Source organism: Gopherus evgoodei, chromosome 1 (genome assembly GCF_007399415.2).
Source record: "Gopherus evgoodei ecotype Sinaloan lineage chromosome 1, rGopEvg1_v1.p, whole genome shotgun sequence".
Taxonomy (NCBI): Eukaryota; Metazoa; Chordata; order Testudines; family Testudinidae; genus Gopherus; species Gopherus evgoodei.
Window position 1 is genome coordinate 8,846,268 of NC_044322.1, and position 21,515 is coordinate 8,867,782.

The 21,515-nt window shown below is 48.0% G+C and overlaps 1 long non-coding RNA gene across 20 annotated transcripts in view; it reads left to right on the plus strand.

The window, feature by feature from the left end:
* The window catches only part of LOC115649019, a 74,184-nt gene that overhangs the window by 19,158 nt on the left and 33,511 nt on the right, over window positions 1–21,515 (plus strand). For 16 of the 20 annotated variants that reach the window (XR_003999722.1, XR_003999720.1, XR_003999724.1 and 13 more), the window contains one exon: window positions 3,558–3,661. This is a non-coding gene — a long non-coding RNA (uncharacterized LOC115649019). Of the gene's footprint in view, window positions 1–3,557; window positions 3,662–4,620; window positions 4,773–5,660; window positions 5,762–6,407; window positions 11,160–21,515 lie in introns of those variants that run through there. The other 4 variants (XR_003999736.1, XR_003999742.1, XR_003999739.1 and 1 more) reach the window with 4 other exon arrangements.

Here is a 21,515-nt window from a genome sequence, read left to right on the forward strand (position 1 = left end):
GGAACTCATTGCTAGGGGGTGGCATGAAGGCCAAAATTATAACTGGGTTCAAAAAAGAATTAGGTATGTTCATGGAGGATAGGTTCGTCAATTGCTATTAGCCAAGATGGTCAGGGAGGCAACTGTATGTAGGGTGACCAGATGTTCCAATTTTATAGGGACAGTCCTGATTTTGGGGGCTTTTTCTTACATAGGCACCTATTAGCCTCCACCTCCTGTCCTGATTTTTCACACTTGCTGTCTGGTCATCCTAACTGTATGCCTCTGACTGCCAGATGCTGGTATTGGACCACAGGGGATTGATTGCTTGAAGATTGCCTTGTTCTGTTTGTACAGCTGGCTATAGTTTAAAGAATCCTTATTGGGGTTGCAGGAAAAAACCATCCTGATGTATAAGAAGAATAGTAAATATGGCAGGCAACCAGCTTGGCTTAACAGTGAAATCCTTTCTGATCTTAAACGCAAAAAAGAAGCTTACAAGAAGTGGAAGATTGGACAAATGACCAGGGAGGAGTATAAAAATATTGCTCAGGCATGCAGGAGTGAAATCAGGAAGGCCAAATTACACTTGGAATTGCAGCTAGCAAGAGGTGTTAAGAGTAGCAAGAAGGGTTTCTTCAGGTATGTTAGCAACAAGAAGAAAGTCAAGGAAAGTGTGGGCCCCTTACTGAATGAGGAACGCAACCTAGTGTCAGAGGATGTGGAAAAAGCTAACGTACTCAATGATTTTTTTGCCTCCGTCTTCACAAACAAGGTCAGCTCCCAGACTGCTGCACTGGGCAGCACAGTATGGGGAGAAGGTGATCAGCCCTCTGTGGAGAAAGAAGTGGTTTGGGACTATTTAGAAAAACTGGAAGAGCACAAGTCCATGGGGCCGGATGCTCTGCATCCAAATGTGCTAAAGGAGTTGGCGGATGTGATTGCAGAGCCATTGGCCATTGTCTTTGAAAACTCATGGTGAACAGGGGAGGTCCCAGATGACTGGAAAAAGGCTAATGAAGTGCCCGTCTTTGAAAAAGGGAAGGAGGAGGACCCGGGGAACTACAGGCCAGTCAGCCTCACCTCAGTCCCTGGAAAAATCATGGAGCAGGTCCTCAAGGAATAAATTCTGAAGAACTTAGAGGAGAGGAAAGTGATCAGGAACAGTCAGGATGGATTCACCAAGGGCAAGTCATGCCTGACTAACCTAATTGCCTTCTATGACAAGATAACTGGCTCTGTGGATGAGGGGAAAGCAGTGGATGTGTTATTCCTTGACTTTAGCAAAGCTTTTGTTACGGTCTCCCACAGTATTCTTGCCAGCAAGTTAAAGAAGTATGGGCTGGATGATTGGACTATGAGGTGGATAGAAAGCTGGCTAGATCGTTGGGCTCAATGGGTAGTGATCAACGGCTCCATGTCTAGATGGCAGCCGGTTTCAAGTGGAGTTCCCCAAGGGTTGGTCCTGGGGCCAGTTTTGTTCAATATCTTCATTAATGATCCGGAGGATGGTGTGGACTGCACTCTCAGCAAGTTTGCAGATTACACTAAACTGGGAGGACTGGTAGATATGCTTGAGGGTAGGGATAGGATACAGAGGGAAATAGACAAATTAGAGGATTGGGCCAAAAGAAACCTGATGAGGTTCAACAAGGACAAGTGCAGAGTCCTGCACTTAGGACGGAAGAATCCCATTCACTGTTACAGACTAGGGACTGAATGGCTAGGAAGCAGTTCTGCAGAAAAGGACCGAGGGGTTACAGTGGACGAGAAGCTGGATATGAGTCAACAGTGTGTCCTTGTTGCCAAGAAGGCTAATGGCATTTTGGGCTGTATAAGTAGGGGCATTGCCAGCAGATCAAGGGATGTGATCATTCTCCTCTATTCGACATCAGTGAGGCCTCATCTGGAGTACTGTGTCCAGTTTTGGGCCCCACACTACAAGAAGGATGTGGAAAAATTGGAACGAGTCCAGCGGAGGGATATTAGGAAAAACTTTTTCACTCAGAGAGTGGTGAAGCACTGGAATGGGTTACCTAGTGAGGTGGTGGAATCTCCTTCCTTAGAGGTTTTTAAGGTCAGGCTTGATAAAGCCCTGGCTGGGATGATTTAGTTGGGAATTGGTCCTGCTTTGAGCAGGGGGTTGGACTAGATGACCTCCTGAGGTCCCTTTCAACCCTGATATTCTATGATTCTCTTTGAAACATCTGGCATTGGCCACTGTTGGAAGACAGGATACTGGGCTAGATAGACCATTGGTCTGACCCAGTATGGCCATTCTTATGTTATTATATAAAGCCTAACTATGGGAAAGTGGATAAAGTTTATAAAGCATTACAATAAACTATACCAATAAATAGTGATGGGAAAAGGTTCAAAAGAGAGATAGGCAGACTGAATTAGTCCAAACGAAATGTCCTATTGATAACTCACGATATGTTTTAAGGTCATGTCTGGTAAACAAAAGAAGTGTGGGACTAGTAATCAATGAACAAAAATTTCTGTATCTGAAATTAGGCCTAACTGGTAGACAAAACAGCAAAGAGATGGGCTAGTCCACCTGTCACTCTCTTTTAGGTCCTTTAAAAAAAAAAGATGGCTTGCTGCCATCCTCACTATCTTCTGGGACCCTAGGAGCCACCATGACATCCTTGGGCCTTCATTAGCCTGATTTTGAGGTATGTCTTGACCTGACTGGGTCAAGAGCAGGCCCCAGATGACTTTGTCATCTCTCTCTGTTTCTCTCTCTCACACACACACACCAGGGCTGCCCGCAGGGGGGAAGGGCAAGTGGGGCAATTTGCCCCAGGCCCCGGGCCCTGCAGAGGTCCTGCGAGCCCTGGCCTGGCAGCAGTCCGGGTCTTCAGTGGCGGGGGGCCCCTTTAGTGCTGCCAAAGACGTGAAGCAACTGAAGGGCCCCCCACCACCGAAATGCCCCGTGAGCCCTGGTCCAGTAGTGGTCTGGGTCTCTGGCAGTATTTCAGTGGCGGGAGGCTGTTCAGTCACTCCAGGTCTTTGGTGGCATTTCGGCAGCGGGAGGCCCTTCAGTGCTGCCAAAGATGCAAAGCAACTGAAGGGCCACCCGCTGCCAAAGACCCGGACCACCGGTTGAGTACAAGCGCCACAGCTCCCCTGCTTTACCCCAGGCCCCCTGAATCCTCTGGGCGGCCCTGACACACACACACACACACACACACACACACACACACACACACACACACACACACACACACACACACACACACACACACACTTTCTCTCTCCTTTTCCTTCCCCACTTTATTTCTTCTCTTTCCTATTCTCCTCTTGCCGTCTGTCTAAGAGTCTGAAGACAGGATATCATGCAACATTGGTATAAACCTCTGACTAGAAAGAGGCAGCTAAAACCAATGCCCTAAACAGCCCAATGCTGGTACAAGTTTGCCAGATCTCAGGGTGACTGATAAAACTGTGTGCTGTGTTTTTCCCATAGTCACTTTGCAAGTAAAACTAAACAGCAGAGACAGAAGCTGCATTTTCTATATTTGCTGTTCTTTTCTTTACCCTTTTGTGTGTGTTTGTCATGTTTTGTCTTCTAGGAAACAGGATTGGACTGCAACAACAGCCCATCTTCACTAACTTCTCTTTCCTGTGAAAAGGCCAGTTATTACCATCTTTAATACCACCGCCAGTATTAAAACAGGTAAAAACAGGAGGGTTTGTTAGTTAGTTTGTTTGTTTTAAACCCTCTCTGCAGGGGAACAAGGGATCATAATTGTCCCCTCTGACCTATGAGTCTATGTTGTAAAAATGAAGACCTTACAGAATACTTTATATTTCGTAGGCTCTAGCTCCTTTGCTTTCTTTTGTTTCTTTAATAAAAGTTTGAAACGGTTTTAAATGATGTGTTTGCCATGGTATTACGCAGGATGAGGTCTCTGTATACCAAACCCTGTTAAAAACTGCTTAATGTTGGGTGGTTTATGGGTCATGTTAACACCTTTGACTCTTTGGCCCCATTTATTCCATCAAAATTAATACCACAGGGGCAAATTCAACTGATTTCAGTGGAGTTGCATCAGGGATGCCTTTCTCCCTGGACTCATAAGTGTGTCCGCCTTGACTCTGACTGAGAGGAAGATTTGTAGATGGTTGAAGGCTTTGTCTGTACTGTCTCCCCAGTCCCCAAGCTCTTTCAGTCATTAACACATTACATGGAAATAACCCAGAAGATTAGGCTTTTTACAACGCTAATCCCTCTTAATGCAGTTAGTACCTTTGGGGTGCAGCGAATTTACACTTCTCTGCAATGCCCTGTATGTGCCACTCACTGAAAACCAGTACAAAGCCTGAGAACTGCGGTAGCCCTGGGCCTGCCATAAAACCAGACGATAATCCAAGTTCAGAAATGGCCTTCATTGTTTTCAGTCTGGCCATAGCTTTGTGCCATCCTATTGCTCCTCTTCACTGATCTATGACAGCTCTCCTCTCTGGTCCATTCCCATTACCCAGCCAGCATGAGCCCAAGAATCTTCACCCCTGCAGCCCATGCGTCTCTGTCGCTCTTCATCTGACTTCAGCTCTCAGCTGGAAAGATTTCTTTTTCTCTCTTTCCTCTAGCTTTTTCTTTTTTTAATCTCCCATTCTCTCTTCCTCTTCTAGGCTTGGCCATGTACGGGTTTTTTGTATTTTTCCCACCCTACAAATACCTTTGACACTGCTATGTGTAAATAAATACCGCTGGTGTGTTGCAACACGCAGAAAGCATTTTGGATATGAACGACACTGTGGAAAATAAAGTCCCATTGAATTGCTATTGCTGCTGAGAGTATGATTCTGGATCACTTGCTGGGGTCATCTGGCTATATCTCACCTAATCAGCTTTGGCCCTCAGTGACACAGGCACTGGCATCCTCCTTTCCCCAGGGCTGCTCAACTCCTGCTCAGCCCCAGACCCCGCCCCTACTCCATCCTACCCCCAAGGCCCTGCCCCACCTCTTCCCAAATAGTTCTGCCCCCTCCCCCAGCACCTCCTGTACTCCCCGGAACAGCTGGTTGCAGCAGGTGGGAGGCACTGGGAGAGAGCAGGAGGAGTTGATTGGGGCCTATGCTCAGTGGCATCTCGGTCTCTCCTGTTCAAAAGCATATATTTTAGTTTCCTAAGGGCTGACATGTTTTGGTCTAACTAAAGTCTTTGGGCTTAATGCAGAGGCAATTGGGTGAAATTTACCAGCCTGTGTTGTACAGGAGGGCAGACCAGCTGATCCGATGGTCTCTTCTGGCCTTCAGTTAATCACGTTTATTATGGTTGTGCCTAAGCACACCAGGAATGGGTCCGCATTGTGCTAGGGCCTGTAAAAACAATGTAACAGACAGTCCCTGACCGAAGAGTTTACAATCAGAATACTCGCAGCGGACACAGGGTAGGGGAATGGAGCGTAACACACAAGCAGAATGAACAATATGATGGTGGCAAATGTCAGGTTAGTTCCATGATTTTGGGGTGGAGGGAGGGGACTCGAGAAGCAGGGAGTAGTTAGGAGGGGATAAGCTAAACAGAAAGAAATATGAAGTGAGCACAGCCAATACCAGTAGCAGTAAGGAGACCAGAAACCAGTGCAACACAGAAATCATTAGCTGCTGTCTAACTAACCCAGGCTATTACATGTTTTTTTTTTTAAATGTGCACGCCTCTGCACTAGCTAGAAGCCATGATGCCTTTACCGGAACTCTGATGCCAATTTTGCCTTTGTGAGTCGTTGGTGATCATTGATATCAATAGAGATGGGCTGGTTTGCACCAGGTGAGGCCTTGCCTTATCTCTTGGGTGATTTTCCCCATTGCTGTCCAAAGGTCTTACAAACTATTGAAAACATACTCTGTGATCACAGAGAAATGCATGGTTTGTGGTTTTTTAAACACAGCAAAAAGCATCCTCAGTTCCTTTTCTTTGCATGATCCCATTTCATCTTCTTTGTATTTAATGACTCTTGATAGGTCTGAGGTGACAAATTGGGAGCGAGACCTGAATGGTGCCAGAACTCAGTGTGGTTCAGATCCAGGGTTTTGGCTTAGCCCAGTATAGAAACAGCTGCAATGATCTAGACTGAGATTTCCTCGAAGATCCAAGGGTGTTTGCAACTGGAGCTTTGCTGTGTGCCTATCTCTAGTAATTGTGTGATTATGGTAATTACACACAAAAAGATAATTTCTTAATCACGTGTAATGAGCACCCTTCAGCTAGCAAGCTATGCAGACGCTCATTCCTGCTATTAACAGGCTTTGAATCCACCTCCTTTTGTACTGACTCTGTCCTTCGTTACCGTACGCAGTTTCTCTGAAATGTTTTGTAATGGTTTGATGACTGGATTTAGTCTAATTTCTTCTTGGTTGTTACCTGACAAACCCTGTCATTACTAATCCTATGCTGTATTTTATCGTCTTAACAGGTGTTGGAATTTCCTATCATCCATTCCATTCCCTGTAACGAGAGTCACCAGATACCAAAAGCTTAAGGTTTATATTTAGCAAGTTCTGTAGCGCCAAGGCCATCTTTTTGTTCTGTGTCTGTACAGCGCAGAGCACTATGGGGTCTTGGTGCAGGAATAGGGCTTCTAGATATTATCACAACACAAATAATAAACAATAGCAATAACTAAGGGTTTCCTCTTTAAAGGTCAAAAGGTCTGAATCTCTTATCGCATACACTGGTTTTATACTGGTGTGAAACTATTAACTACATGGGCATTACTCCAGATTTACATTGGTGTGAAAGAGCAGAGGATCAGGCCCACAATCTTCCAAATCCACTTAGAAATATTTGGGACTTTCTTCAATGCTTTATCTTGGGCCACTTTTGAATCAGGTTCCTTCTGGTTTTGTACCCAGTCCACTGTAGGGGGGACATTGTTTTTGGGCTCCAGGAATGACTGCCCAGCTCTCTTCCTACCTTGCTAGAAATGGCTGCTTCATCTAATAGAGTCAGAAAAGAGAAGCAGGCCCCTGGCCCAGAGTCTCAAAGCTAGTTAGGTGCCTAAATGCTTCTGAGGATCTGGTCCTTTATGCTTATAGTGACGACTCATTAAAGGTGAAATTCACCCCATGCACAGGATCAGCCTAAGGCATAGGCACCACTTAAGTCTTAACTGAAGGCTTAAAGGAGTAAAGTACAGCAGTCAAAAGTTTGTGCTAAAACAATGAATATTAGGTTTTTGCCTGAACAAAGTTTTTTGGAAAAAGTATCTGATCTTTGTGAAAAGTTGTGCTGTTTCATCAAATTAAAAAACAAAAAAAAAAGACAACTGAAAGCAGAAAGCTTCAGGCCAAACCCTATTTTTACAAATTAGTCAATTCCACTGCAATGCATCATGGGAGTTGTAGTTCATGTGCCTTATGTCCTCATTCATCTCTATGGGCTGGGGTTTCCAACTGGATGCATCTCCCATGATGCCCCAAAGTTATCTGACTCCTCTGATGTATTGTGGTCTCTCACCAAGAGGGGACACTGTGGTGCATTATGGGAGATGTAGTCCCACCAAGGTACATAGCCAATAGGGGAGAACTGGGGCATGGAACACCTGAACTACAACTCCCCTGAAGCACTATGGCAGTATTTCTCAAGTGAAATTTTTGGGTGTCACTTTTCCACTAAAAAAGGTTCACCCTGCTCTAGTGTTTAGGACTTGTGTTGGCCTTAAAAAGTATAAGATGCTCTTGACTGCAAAATAAAGGCAAGAGGTTCTATCTTCCGACTGAATATTGTATACAGCAGGGATTCTCAAACCAAGGGTTGGGACTCCTCAGGGGGTCACGCGTTATTATATGGGGAGGTCGAGAGCTGTTACCCTCCACCCCAAATCCTGCTTTGCTGCCAGCATTTGTAATGGAGTTAAATATATAAAAAAGTGTTTTTAATGCATATGTGGGGGTTGCACTCAGAGGCTTGCTGTGTCACCAGTACAAAAGTCTGAGAACCCCTGGTATAGGGCCTGCTTAATCAAATGGCATCCAAATGTGGGTTTTTAAACATCAGTTAATAAATTATATTGCATCAATCCTCTGAGGATTTCAAAAAGAACTGCTGACCTTGTAAATTAGGCTCCTAGGATAAGCCTTAAAATCCAATGCACAAGTCTGTCTCTCACCAGCCAATATCAGCCACCGTACCTCAGCTGAAATCAGTGGCATTTCACTGGTGTAAGCGAAGGGAGCATCAGACCCGTGGGCTTTCCCTGCTCAACCAAATATAAATCCATCATGATCAAGTAAAATAAATTACGCTGACAGAAGTAATGTTTCAGTGACTGACGGGCAACAGAAGATCCCATTCCAAGCAGTTCACCATTTTTATTGTATGCCGTAGGACTATACACGTTTCATGCAGGCTATGTGTTTGTCCCAGCTGCCACTCAGAATGAAGTGCTTCACTTCATGTGGGTGGGTCCTGGGCTAAGATACTTGGTTCCTGGTCCGTAGTACCGGTGTCTTTATCGAGGGTCCTGCAAGCAGAAAAAGAGAGTCATTCCACAGCTGCTAGACTGAATCGGTGATCAAAGATCACAGAACATGCCCCCTCCCCTTGCCAATTGATATTGGCCTAGCAGTGAATCACTGCCTGGAGTGCATTCATTTATTATAAACACAATAAATAGTTTATACATTCACTGTATTGATAATGGGCCTGATTCTGCTCTCGTTTAGGGACTGATCTAAAGCTCATTGAAGTCAATGGGTGTCTTTCCATATACTTCACTGGGCTTTGGGTCAGGTCTGTGCACTGGTTTTATTGTACCTGTGCAGCTTGAATGACTTCAGCAGACTTGCCTTGGGTTTGGGCACAAACAGGTTCAGGCCCAATGGGAAGCCACAAAACGGCTATGAAAAATGTTTGCCAATTGATTATAACCTGCATAGGAAGTCAAAGGGTGTCTCACTGTAAAATTGTATAACAGATAAGCAGTGTGTTTCCCTCAAAGCAAGCAATGAATGCTGGTGAATGCCCTGTAACGTAAGGGAGCTGCGTGCAATAAATTAAGGGGTGACTCATCGGCCCTGAGCTACTTAGGGACCCCTGAAGTGCTCGGATCCTGCCGTGTCAGTAAAATGATTGGCTTTACCAAACAGCAGCTGCCTGAAAAATACAGGCCAGGGTTTAGAGTGAGCAGACAGCAATGTGAAAAATCGGGACACTTTCTTTTGGGAGGTGGGGAAATGGGGGTATAGTTGCGTGTATAAGACAAAGTCCCTAATATCGGGACAGTCCCAATAGTATTGGGACGTCTGCTCATCCTCCCAGGATTCCACTCTGCCAACACCTTTCATGTGTAAATTCAGCGATCCAAGGGAGCTGATGCCACGTGGGTGGTGGGTGAAGTGTCCTCTGGGAGCTAGCTCTGTCCCCCGCTCTCCCCCTGGCCCCTCCCCATCCCCACTCAGCCCCCGCGCTGCTGCTCGCCACATCTCTCCTCTCCACTAGCCCCCTCTGCCTGCCTGCCACTGGCCACATCCCTCCTCACTCCCTCACCTCCCTTAAGACCCCCCTCCCCTGCCACCACTCGCTGCTTCCCTTCTCACCTCCCTGCTCCTGCATGACCCCCCTGCCCACCACATCCCTCCTCACCCCGGTGACACCCACCACTGTCCACCACTCATCACGTTCCCTCCTCATCCCCCTGCCACTGCGAGACCCCCTCTGCCCTCCACGTCCCTCCTCACCCCCCACCCCATCAAGACCCCCACCATGCACCACTTATCTTGTCCCCGCCTCACTCCCCCACACACACACTCACCATTCGCTGTGTCCCTCCTCACCCCCCCAGTTCCCACAGGGGAAGGGGTGGAGGAGAGGAGAGATGCAGCGAGCAGCGGTAGCTGTGGGTGGTGGGGGCTTTGGAGAAGGGCAGAGCAGGGAGGGGAAGAGGCAGAGCGCAGGCAGGGCCACCATGGGCCAAGTGTCTAGCAGCGTGTCAGAGGTGGCTGTGCCAGGGGAGGTTTAGCCTCCCTGGCCTATTCTATCTGTCGTCCATGATGACAGATCCTGTTGGGGGTGGGACCCAGATGTTGGGCATTGGTATTAATTAGCACTCCACGGGGCTAGCTCCTCAGCTGGTGGAAATCGGCGTCATGAGGCTGGGCCCATGTGCCGAGGAGGACAGTCCATGGAGACCATAGTCGGAGGTGCTACATGCCTGGGGTCAGTGCAGGTAGGGGATCCTGGAATCAGGGAGGATGGTGGGGGAACAACCTGAGGGAGATCAGGGCAGGAGCGGGGAAAGGAGGAGATCTGCAGGGTTGGCTTACAGCAGGTGAGAGCTGGAAGGAAAGGATCTACGGGGTCAGGAAGAGCAGTGGATGTGCTCCATGTTGATCAGTAAGGAAATGGAAAGGGGATTTCTGGGGCAGGGGAGGCGCATGAAAAGGGAGAGATGCAGTGGGTGGGAAGGGCTCTCTGAGGTCACAGAGGCAGAACGGAGATGCAGGTGGAATCCTGGCCAGATTTAAAATGGCTGCCATCACATGGCGGTGGCGATTTAAAATATCTGGGAACCGCATTGCTCTTTTCAATGAGATTTATACGCAGGGTCTGGCCATATGTACAGACTGATGACAGTTGGGGCTTAAACGGCAGGACCAATTTTGTGGCCAGCACCCTGTCCATGTGAGTCTAGGTACAGTAGTGTCTGCCCATCTGATCGAATCCAGTGCAATCCTGGTTTGCAGCCTGTGAGCGTGACTTTCCCTACAAGAGGCTATATGTGAGCTCAGCCTAGAGCCTGGACTGGGAGCTGCTCAGCTCGGGACAATCTCACTCATGTGTCCAGGGTTTATCTGACCTCCACACTGGCAGATTGGATTTTTCTACCAGAACTTATTGGCAGGGGCTTGTGGATACTTCCCCACTCCACGGAGCAGTCATGGTGCAGGGAGTGAGCTGGTAACACAACTGGCTTTCTGCAGAGGCAGGGGGTGCACAGTGAGAGAGATGGCCATAATTTGGGAGGAGGGTAGCCAAGAAGGAGGTGAGCCCAACACCTAAGGACAATGGAGTCCGTGCGAGTGTCAGGCCTACAGCAGCACTCCACCGGACCTAGTCACGTTGGGCACTGCACTGAGTGCCTTGGGGCATGTTTACACTGCAGCTAGGAGCCAGCCTCGGTCCACAGACTCCTGTTAACATGCTAAAAATAGCTGTGTAGACACATTGGCTTGTGCTGGGGCTCTGAAGCCAGGGTTGAGGTTCAGAGCCTGAGCTCCAGCCCAAGGTGCACCATCAAAGCAATGTCTACACAGCAATGTTGAAGGTGCTCGCATGAGTCTGTGAACCCGGGCTGTGAGGCTTTCACCCAGACGCAGTGTAGACATACCACTGGAGGCCAAAGTCCTCTTGGCATAGAACAAAAACAGCAACGTAAGGTCCCCTGCATCGCCCTGTGCAAATATGCCTCAACCAGCAGCACACAGGCAGGCTATTCATCTGTATTTAAACTGGACAGTCCTCTTTTCAGGTGATTTGTCCCTTGTCCAGTACTGAGATAAAACCTGACCTGGTTTTGTCCAGTATCAGATGGGGATGCCATTTTGAAGAGGCCATGTCAATGGGGGGTGGAGTGGCGCACACTTCAAAATGGTTCCTCTCTGTGTGGCATGACCTTGTCCACACTGTGCCTGTGAAAGCAGGCCAGCAGGGGCAAGGGTGTGCCGATGGGGCAGGCCTCCGCCATTCCCCAAAGTACCAGAATGCTCAGTATTCTGGGAATGTGTCAGCGGACACCCTAGCAATCCACACTAGGGATGAGAGGGCCTTTCAGTCTCCATGCTCCCATGCAGCACTCGTGCTGTGAACAGTTCTCCCTTAGGAGCTGAGCTGAGATCACCAGCTTCTTTCATGTAAGCCACTGAATGACCGTGAGATGGGAATGTCCCAGCAGACTATGCAGCAGCCTCCTGGAGGAGAAAAGGTCCACCAGGCTCCTCATTGGCATCCTTGATAAGAAACTGAAATAAGAATAATGGTGTGATAGTCATTTCAAATAAAGCTCATTCACAATGGGTGTTAAAATGGGCGAGGGAGACTGCATTAATTCCCTGTGAATTCCCTACTCAAGGAAGGACACAAGAAACAAAACATTTCCCCCCTCATCCCCCATCTTCCAGCACACACACACAACCAACTGGATCATGTATAGTGGAATTGGGCAAAGTGAGTCAGGAAGGTGAAATATCTACAGTCAGAACAAAGGGTGGTTTGAAAGAAAAGCCAGCTCCTGAAATAAAATTGTCTCAATTTATAGACTGTGTGTTAAAAATTCCTGTTGTCTCAGCCAGGCGAGGCACTTATCTGAAGTTCTTTGCACTCTCACAGCCCATCTGTGACAACGTATCATCCAACAAAACTGGGGTCACGCCAAGTTTGCGGCAGAAATTAATGATGTGCTATGACAAGGTGACAGATCGGTGCCCTAAGGACGGGATGGATGCTAGGCAGCAGCTCATAACTGGTTGCAGGTAGCTTGGGAAAGAGATCTGGCAAGAAATACAGGGGTTTAGTAGTGAATTAGCAGGTGTCTTAACAACCGGCCAGCATTTAACAATAGACTGAGATACTGTATGTCACACACATAACCCCTAGCATGCTAACAGGAGGCTGTGGCCCTAGGCGGGGAGGCTGGCGCCCAGCTGCAGTATAGACATGCCCCAGGGCACTCAGTGCAGTGTCCTAAATTGACTGGGCTGGAGGGAGAGGTGCTGTGGGCCCACTGACTCCACTGTCCATAGGCGTTGGGCTCCCCCAGGGCCAGTGCAAGGATGTTTCGCGCCCTAGGCGAAACTTCCACCTTGCAGCCCCCCCCACATGCCCCCACCCTGAGGCACCCCTCCCCTGCGGCAGCTCCCCACCTCTGCCCTGAGGTGCCTCCCCCGCCCCAGCTCACCCCTGCTTTGAGCACGAGCACCCCGAGCACGCCATCGCTGCTTCACTTCTCCCGCCTCCCGGGCTTGCGGCACCTAAGCTGATTGGCATCACAAGCCCGGGAGGCGGGAGAAGTGAAGCAGCTCACCCCTGCCCTGCCTCCTCCCCGAGCACGCCATGGCTGCTTCACTGCTCTCGTCTCCCAGGCTTGCAGCGCCAATCAGCTTAGGTGCCGCAAGCCTGGGAGGCGGGAGAAGTGAAGCAGCGATGGCATGCTTGGGGAGGAGGCGGGACAGGGGTGAGCTGGGGCAGGGAGTTCCCTTGCGTGCCACCCCCACTGCTTACTTGCTGTACACGGCCCTCCCCGTGCTTCCCTGCCCCAGCTCCCTCCACTTAAATGCCGACGTCGACCGGGGCTGCCGAAGATCCAGGTGCCATGGTCGCTGCTGAAGAAAATGGCGCCTCCCAAATCCTGATGTCCTAGGCAACCGCCTAGGTTGCCTAAAGAGTGCACCGGCCCTGGGCTCCCCTCCTTCCAAGTTATGGAACCCAGAGATAGGAGCCCATCTCCTGATTCTTACCCCTTATATCACCACTACGCTGGTGTCACACCAGTGAGCTCAGTGGCGCTCCTCATCCTGGTTCGCACCGGTGTAAATGTGTTTAGAATGGGCCAGCTTGTCTGCTGGTGTATATGGGCATAGCTCCATTAAAGACAGTGGGCCAGATCCAGCACTACGGGTTGGGCATGAACCTAGGAGGCAAAGGACCTCGCTTCTCATCCTAGCTCTGATGCTGACTCACTTTGGACAAATCACTTAACCATTTGGTGCCTCAGTGTATTAGGGATATGAGCTTTTGCCACCTTTGTGAAGTACTTTGAGATCTTCAGATGAAAAAAAGCTAGCTGCAAACTGCTATGATTTGTAACTAAGGTTTATCTTTGGTAAACAAGGACTCAGCTGCTAAGAATTCATAATAAGGAGAAGTGCTGGTACCCAGCGCTTGCCAGAAAAAGAACCAGGGTGCATGAAAGTTCTTGCTCCATTTGGGCACTGGAGTTTTTTTTTGTTCCTAGCGACTTCATCTGTGTGCATTCGTTTAACCTAAGGGCCTGAGCCTCAGCTGGTGCCAGTGGGCATAACTCCACTCCATTTACACCAGATGAAGATCTGCCCCTGAATTGCATGTCATTAATTTGCCTAGACACCTGCTCTGTTCATGTCATCATGAACCTGGGGCGAGATTCACAACGTGGACTTAGCCATCTAATGCCTAGGCATCCTGCTGCCCAATGAAATCCTGAGCCCCAAGTTATGCACTCAGGCTCCCCATGGGCACAGTTAGGCACCTAAGAAAGGGATTCACAGAAAGCAGGATGCTGAGTGGGGAGCCACCTACGCTAGGCAGTAGGAAATGCCAAAGAGAGGAGCTGGGAGGCAGCATGCATGCAAGCCAGCCCATTATAGCCACCACCCTGTGGTTAGTCACTCACCGGGGAGGCAGAAAACTCGGGTTTAAGTCCCTGAACTAAATCAGGGATTCAAACCTGGAGCTCCCACATTCCAGATGAGTCCCCTCACGATAGGGCATTGGGTAGCCTGGGACAGGCACATACTCCAGCCAGCCCCCTACATGCCTGCTCCTGGCCCTGTGTGCAAGTGAGGAATGCTCTGAGCACCCCGACTGGGTCATGGCCCGGGACGAGGTAAGTGGGGGAATGCCTAATCCGATCATTCTTTCAGGGCTCAGGCGTGATCCAGGGCTCGCAGCAGCATTGCGACAGCAGGACCGTCCTGGGCGGCTTTGTGGTTGCTCACCGGCAGAACTTTAGGTGCCTAGGGCCTACGGGGTTAGGTGTCAGCTGAGCGGTGGTTTTGTAAATGTCAGTGACACCTAAATGTGGGCCTCAGGTGCCTTAAGAGGCAGTTAGGTGCCCACGTCCCTTTGTGAATCTAGCCCTTGGTTACCTTCCTACCCCTCAATGAAAGATCCAGTGTTGTGGCATCTGCCGTGTTAGTCACTTCCCCGCATGTGTGTTCTCTTTTCTGAGACGCTGAGAGATAGAGGCAATGTGGTCTGGTGGACTGAGCATGAAGATGGGCACTCTTAAGTTCCTAGTTTCAGCCAGAAGGGACCAGTATGGTCATCACGTCAGAGCTCCTGCCTGCCACAGACCCAAGAACCTCACCCGGGAAACTCTGCCTCAGGCCCATATCTTCTAGTTGAGCTAAATTCTAATTAAGTTAAATTGTAATCCCAGGTCGCCAAATGTCTTGCTGTGAGGCCTCAGGTGCGTCACTTAGGCCTAGATCCTCAGGGTATTTAGATGCCTAACCCCCGCTAATTTCAGTGGGAGCTAAGCAGCTAGATATGTTCGAGGGGCTAGGCCTTAGCCTCTCTGTGGCTCACATGTAGAGTGGGGAGAGTAATACCCTGCTTCCCTTGCCTCTTCTGAGAAGCGTGAGCATTAACTAGGTAATATTTCCAAGTGCTTTGTAAATACAGGGCCTCATGCCTTTGAGGCCCACCGATGGACTGAGAGCAGCACCAGACTGGTAAAGCATGAGGCGTGGGGGTGTTAGATCCTGACTCACAGGGGATAGTCCACTACTCTGCTAGCAATCCCATTGATTTCAATGCACAGTAATTTAGTACTCAGTGCAAGGACAGCCCTGTATGAGCACTAAGGGGAACAGATCTGTCCTTCACAGTGGCATGCCCCTCGCCACACATCCCTGCCTTCTCTCCCCTTCCAGCCTTCCAGCTCCCTCATGCACCTCATGCCATACATTGTCTCTGGCTTGCTCCCATGGCTGCAGCTGGCACTGTATTATGATGTCACACAATAGTACAGTTCCTGAAGGAAATCTTTTCACTGGTGACTGGCTGGCTCCCATTGTCCCTCATCTGGTCATTTACTAACATGTTGCTCTTGCTCCAGAGCTAACTGTGCCCAGTGATCCCACTGTATGCAATGGCAGGTCTCCAGCTGGAGATCATTAGGAGCAGAGTGTGGTGATGGGTAGCGAGTGCATATAAGCATTGCCACCCCCACCTTCCTTATAGAATATTTTGTTGTGGGATGCTGTAGGAACTGAGAAGCAAGGATTGAGCTGTGACTGTCAGTCTCAATGCAGTCCCGGTTCTGCCCCTCAAAAGGGCAGGCCAAAGATGAGTGGTGCAAACCAGAACAATCAGGCTGTCGTCCAGACAGACTGCAAACAGCCCTATTGAAATCCACTCTTGAAATGTCTTCTGCTGCTGATCCAGCCTCTGCAGCTTCTTCTGGAAAAGGCGTCTGTTTTGATGTCCACTGATGCAGCTTTAGATGTGGCTCCTGCTGCTTTCTCTGTTCTGCTAGGAAAGGCTGTTGCATTGACATCTGCTGCTGTTGTGGCTTCTGCAGCTTTCTCTGCCCTTCTGGGCTATGTGAGCTCTTTCCCAGCCTCCACAGCTCACATGGCTGCACAGTTTAATGAAAATCCAGGCGACACCACGAATTCCTCTGCACAGAGCCCCATGTTCTGCCAGCAGCACCAGCGCTGCAAAGGCAGAAGGTCACATTATAGCGCTGAAGAGGGAGGACGCCTGGGCAGAAGGCACAGGGCTGAGTGGGGTTCCCCACTGCTGTAAGAGAGAGGTGTGGGAAGGAGCAGAAAAACAAGCACAGCAATCCTCAAAGGCTGCTATGATAGACATAGCAGTGAGGCCAACTGCTCCCCAGGCAACCAGGCCAGGCAGAAAGTGCTCTGGCAGACTGGAGACAGGGTGCCAAAGCCGTATCACAGACAGAGAGGGAAGCGGGGCCCTTGAGGGGTGAGGTATCATTGTTTATTCTCACCAGTTACATCGTGACAGACCTATCATCTCAGAGACGCCCCGACGAGCTCAACACTGCACACGAGATGCACGCTCGGGGAGGGCGTGGGGACGCTGGAGAGATTCCTGTCAGAGGCAGGTTTTCAGAAGGGCTTTGAAGGAGAAGGCACTTAATGGATGGGAAGTGGGAGAGGTTTAAGGGTGAGGGAGGGGCTGCACGACAGCACCCGGCAAAACTGAGGGTGAGGGAAGAATGTGGAGGGGAATGAGAGAGGAGCAGAGAAAGCAAAGGGGGAAGCAATGTGCGATGACAGAGGGAGAGGAGGTGGTGGTGACCTTTCACTTCTCTGAAGGGTGGCTCAGCCACACTCTGTCCTGAGAGGGTCCCAGGGTACCTACGCTTGTCCCAGTGAGAGGAGGTCACCACAGACAGTCAGCTAGCAGGACTGGGGATTCAGGTGTAGTGTGACCAGCAGCTCCCCACCCAGCAGATGGCAGCACTGAAAGGCATCTTCAAAACAGCACATGCGCTGCCCTGTTCTGATCTGCAGTTGCCTCTCCCTGCCCTACCAGCCACACAGAAACACCTGTTGCTGAGATGGAAAAGCACAGTGCAAAGCCTAGCCTTTTGGGATGACGTCAGCTCCCAGGACTTACATGGCCCTTTCAGCTCCACAGGGAACCCAGTGAGTTTCAGTGTATGGGCAAGGGACCTACCCTAGTAGAATGGAGCAAGGCAACACACACATCCCATGCAATGGTGTCTGGCTGGCCACGGGCGATGTGAAGAAAGGCCACTACTACACAAGAGGACACTCAGACAATTTGCTTTAAAAGCTGATGTGGGTGGGAGATCATGAGGTATCATGATGACATCAAAGTAGTTTCAAATCTCAACCAATGTTTATTGGAAATGCATTTTCTCTTTGCTGACAAACATTCCTTCCAGCTGTTGCTTATGTTTACTTTGCCTTCGCCACTGTCTTCTGAGAGAGCACGGACATCTCCATCCTGTAGCGCACTCTATGCAGCAGCCTCTCCATAGAGCGAGCTGGCATTCGAGACACCCAGAGGTCCTTTCATTCTATGCACAGATTTGGCATGAGTCTCACGTGTCCTCCATCCTGGCATTCATTGGGTAGGTAGCTTTTCAAAAGGCAGCCTGCAACAGAAATCCATGTTGCTTACAAGGAATCTCCACACATCACAATGAGCCACCAGTCATCAAATACCAGAGGTTTATTACCCCTTCCTGCAAACCTTTACTCGTGTGAGTAGTCCTAGTAATTTCAATAGATTTACTCACATGAGTAAGGATTTGTATGATTGGGCCCTTAAACCCACAGTTAAATCAGACTTACCAAGTAGCTAGGTGACCAAGATCTGGCTGAGGTCTGACAGCTTGAAGCACCATGGCATTTTGCTACAGCACTGGGGATAATATTCTTAGCACTGAACACTAGCATATGTTCAAGTCCACACTCAGAAAAACATTTCTTGTTCCTGTACAGTTCTTTAGTTTCTGATGCTGCAGTTATTGAAAGAAGAACACATTTATTTTTAGGACACTGAGAAACACCAGCAATGACAGAGACATGTGCCTTAACATTCCTGTTCTCTTTGACAGTCCACTGACCCAATATATCCTAATGCCTACAATATCGAGACACAAAAGACAGGACTCATCTCTGCAGGTGGCACGTCAGCCAGTGAGATATATTCTTGACTTACTTTGACTTTAACAGTCAGGAATTGTGACTTAATAGTTTAATTAATTTGACATTTTCAAAGATGATCTAGAGATTTAGACACGCAACTTGGAATATTTCAATCCAAAGCCACGTCTTCGCCAACCAGGGAATCTAAAAGTAGCCAATTGTGAAGGAAAATCTAGTGTATTTTGTCAGATTTTACCATTTTCCGACTGGCTAGCTACTGGTAGCTGAAGCCAACCTCAAACATTCGGTTTCTGATAGTGTAATGAAGTAAAGTTGATCTTTGGTAGTTTTAATTTATACATTTCAATTCTTTTTAATCTTTTCTCCCCTAAATTCATATCCAACACTGTGCTCATTCTAGTGAGCGTCTCCACCTTTTAAGTGATCTACAAAGTGTGACATCCCTTTTTAAATAACGCTTGTTCTCAAAGCTTTGTACCGAACGTCCCACAACACCCCTGTGAGATAGATCAATTGTGTCAGTAAGTGACTTGCTCCATGCTACACAGTGAGTCAGAGGCAGAACGAGGATTAGCCTCCCAAGAGTTCCTGGTGTCTAAGTCTATCTTCGATTCATTAGACCACACAGTCTCTTCAAAACGTATCATTCATGTGTATGTAGCGCTTGACATTCGCAGCTAATTCTAAATCCTGTTTTCCAGCACTGAGCATGGTGGGTTCCTCCACGTTCTTGTTGGAATGCTAAGCAGAGGTGCTTAGTGATTGCATGGTAGGTCAGATCCAGTGCATAAATACTGGATGTATGAAAACAATTCTGATTAGCTCTCACAATTACCCACAAACACATCCAAATTGCATATGCTTAATGACACACGTTTTCCCTGTCTATCTACCAGATCTAGCTGGGTGCAAACGCCTCTGGAAATTAGAGCTGTGGCTGTGACACCCTCAGAGCAATTGAAATGTTTTACGACTGTATGGTTGTCATGCTTGACCACAGGTTGGTATGTGCATGTCTGTAAGAAGTTGCTGAGGCTAGAACAGGGTGTTGTTTTCAGCACTTGATGGAAATAGAATATATTTAGCAGATTGTTTGTAGACTAGGCATAGGTGTGAAATCTGGTAGGACATATGGTATAATGTCAATTTTTTTAACATGGGCCAGTTTCTCAGCTGATGTGAATGAGCCTAGCTCCACTGAAATCAATGGTGCTATGCCAAAAGACAAGAGCCACAAATCTGGCCCAAGGATAGATGATTATCTCCAGTTGAGGATCTGGCCCAGTGTGTTAACGTAGCATTCATTAAATGAGAAATAGAGGTAATATTCAAGGCAGAAGCTTGCAGATCTGGATAAATAAAGCTGCATTAAATTCTCTGGCTGTTCATAACTTGAAGTCAAAATATCACCCCTTCCCCTCGACCCTTCATCTTTTTTTCCCAGGTGGTAATCACATTTACATTACTATACACACCAATACTTTGCACTTACACAGAAAGTGTCATCCAAGGTGCTCAAAGTGCTTCATACTCAGTTAATCAGGCCCCTGAAGAACATCTTGGTGGTTGGGTATTATTAGCTTTAGATGAGTAAATTGAGGCACAAATAAATTAATCTGTGACTTGCCTGCAGTCTTATAGAGACAATCAGTGGCACGCAGAAACAGAACCCAGGAGTCCTGGATTCCTATCCACTGCTCAAAATAAGACCGCTCTTCCTCCCTCATGTATCCAATATAGTACATGTTCCAACATGGATTTTTAACCCTTTGTAGATTACCACTGAAAAATAGTCAGGCAAAACAAATGCACTATTTCCCCAGCAAGGATTCTATGGACCCTGGTCAAAAAATTGTTTGGCTTCATATAGACTGCCTGTGTAAGCCCTCTGTTGCTGGACATCTATGCATATGGACCAGCTTGTGAATGAGCACCAACCCTACCCAACACATGGACATGACTGTTGGCAAGATATGATGCAAGCACTGGTGTTGAGAATAGGATTCTGAGTTTCCAGGCTTGTGGTTGAGGCTGTGCCATTGCCAGTTCACCGCTGAGTAGCTTTCATTTGATATGATCATGTCAGAGGACCCAGACTGTAAGTTTCTGCACTCAGGGCCTGATCTAAAATCCATTGATGGCAATGGAAAGACTACCAATTGACTTCAGTGGGCTTTAAGTGGCTTTGTTGGAATGCCAGGTACAAGTGCCAATAACTCAGCCATCATACTCTTGGCAGGAGCTCCTCTCCTCTGCATTGGGCCATGTTTCTGTGGCCTGGCTGACTGTGATTCAAACAGCAACAAGGAGCAGAGAATCTTGCCCAGTAGCCTCCTGCACGCAGGGGCACGGAGCAGGAGACCTTTGTTCAACACGGCACCGATTAGAAATAAAACCCAAACCACTTGCTCCATTCACATGCCTTCACTGTCCATCTTCATCTCTGCCAATGTTTAGCTCTCAGTTCATGCCTATGTGACTGCAGCAGACATCTGAAGAGAGCCAGAGTGCAGCATCTCACTGTTATCTTTGCAATATGAAACTCAGCACGGCTCTACCAATGTAAAACGTTGGAAAGGGTGCTTCCTTCACTTACTCAGCTATGCTTCTTAGTGAGAAAACAAGATCAAGAAAATGGTATTCGTCTTCAGCATTTATTTATCATTGAAAAAAAAAACCCTTTGAGCAAGCAAAGATCACAAGCACGTCACAATCAATTGGCTATACATTAATCTGTTTGTTTTGTCATTCTCATACTAACAGCAAGAATGAAGTAGCACCAAGAGGTGGTGTGCTCAACACATTACAGAGACAATTTGTGATATGCAACCAAAGCCAGGCCACAAAATAGTAATTAGACACTTCTGATCTGCCTCCAAAAGGCAAGAGTACATGGGAGTCATGTATTTACAACAGAAACATTGCAGATGAGGAAGCGGATGATGGATTTTGCAAAGCAGTCAGAAAAAGAAGCCTGTTGGCATTTAGCACCATCTTGCAAAAGGGAGTGACAGCACAATAAGAAGACACAGTGAAAATAAGAAAGCAGGCAGTCAAAGCCATAGGAATTCTCACAAGGATAAAGCAAACACTTTTTAACCAGGAGAGCAAAACATATAGTAAGTTGGTAATGAAGTATAACTGCTTTT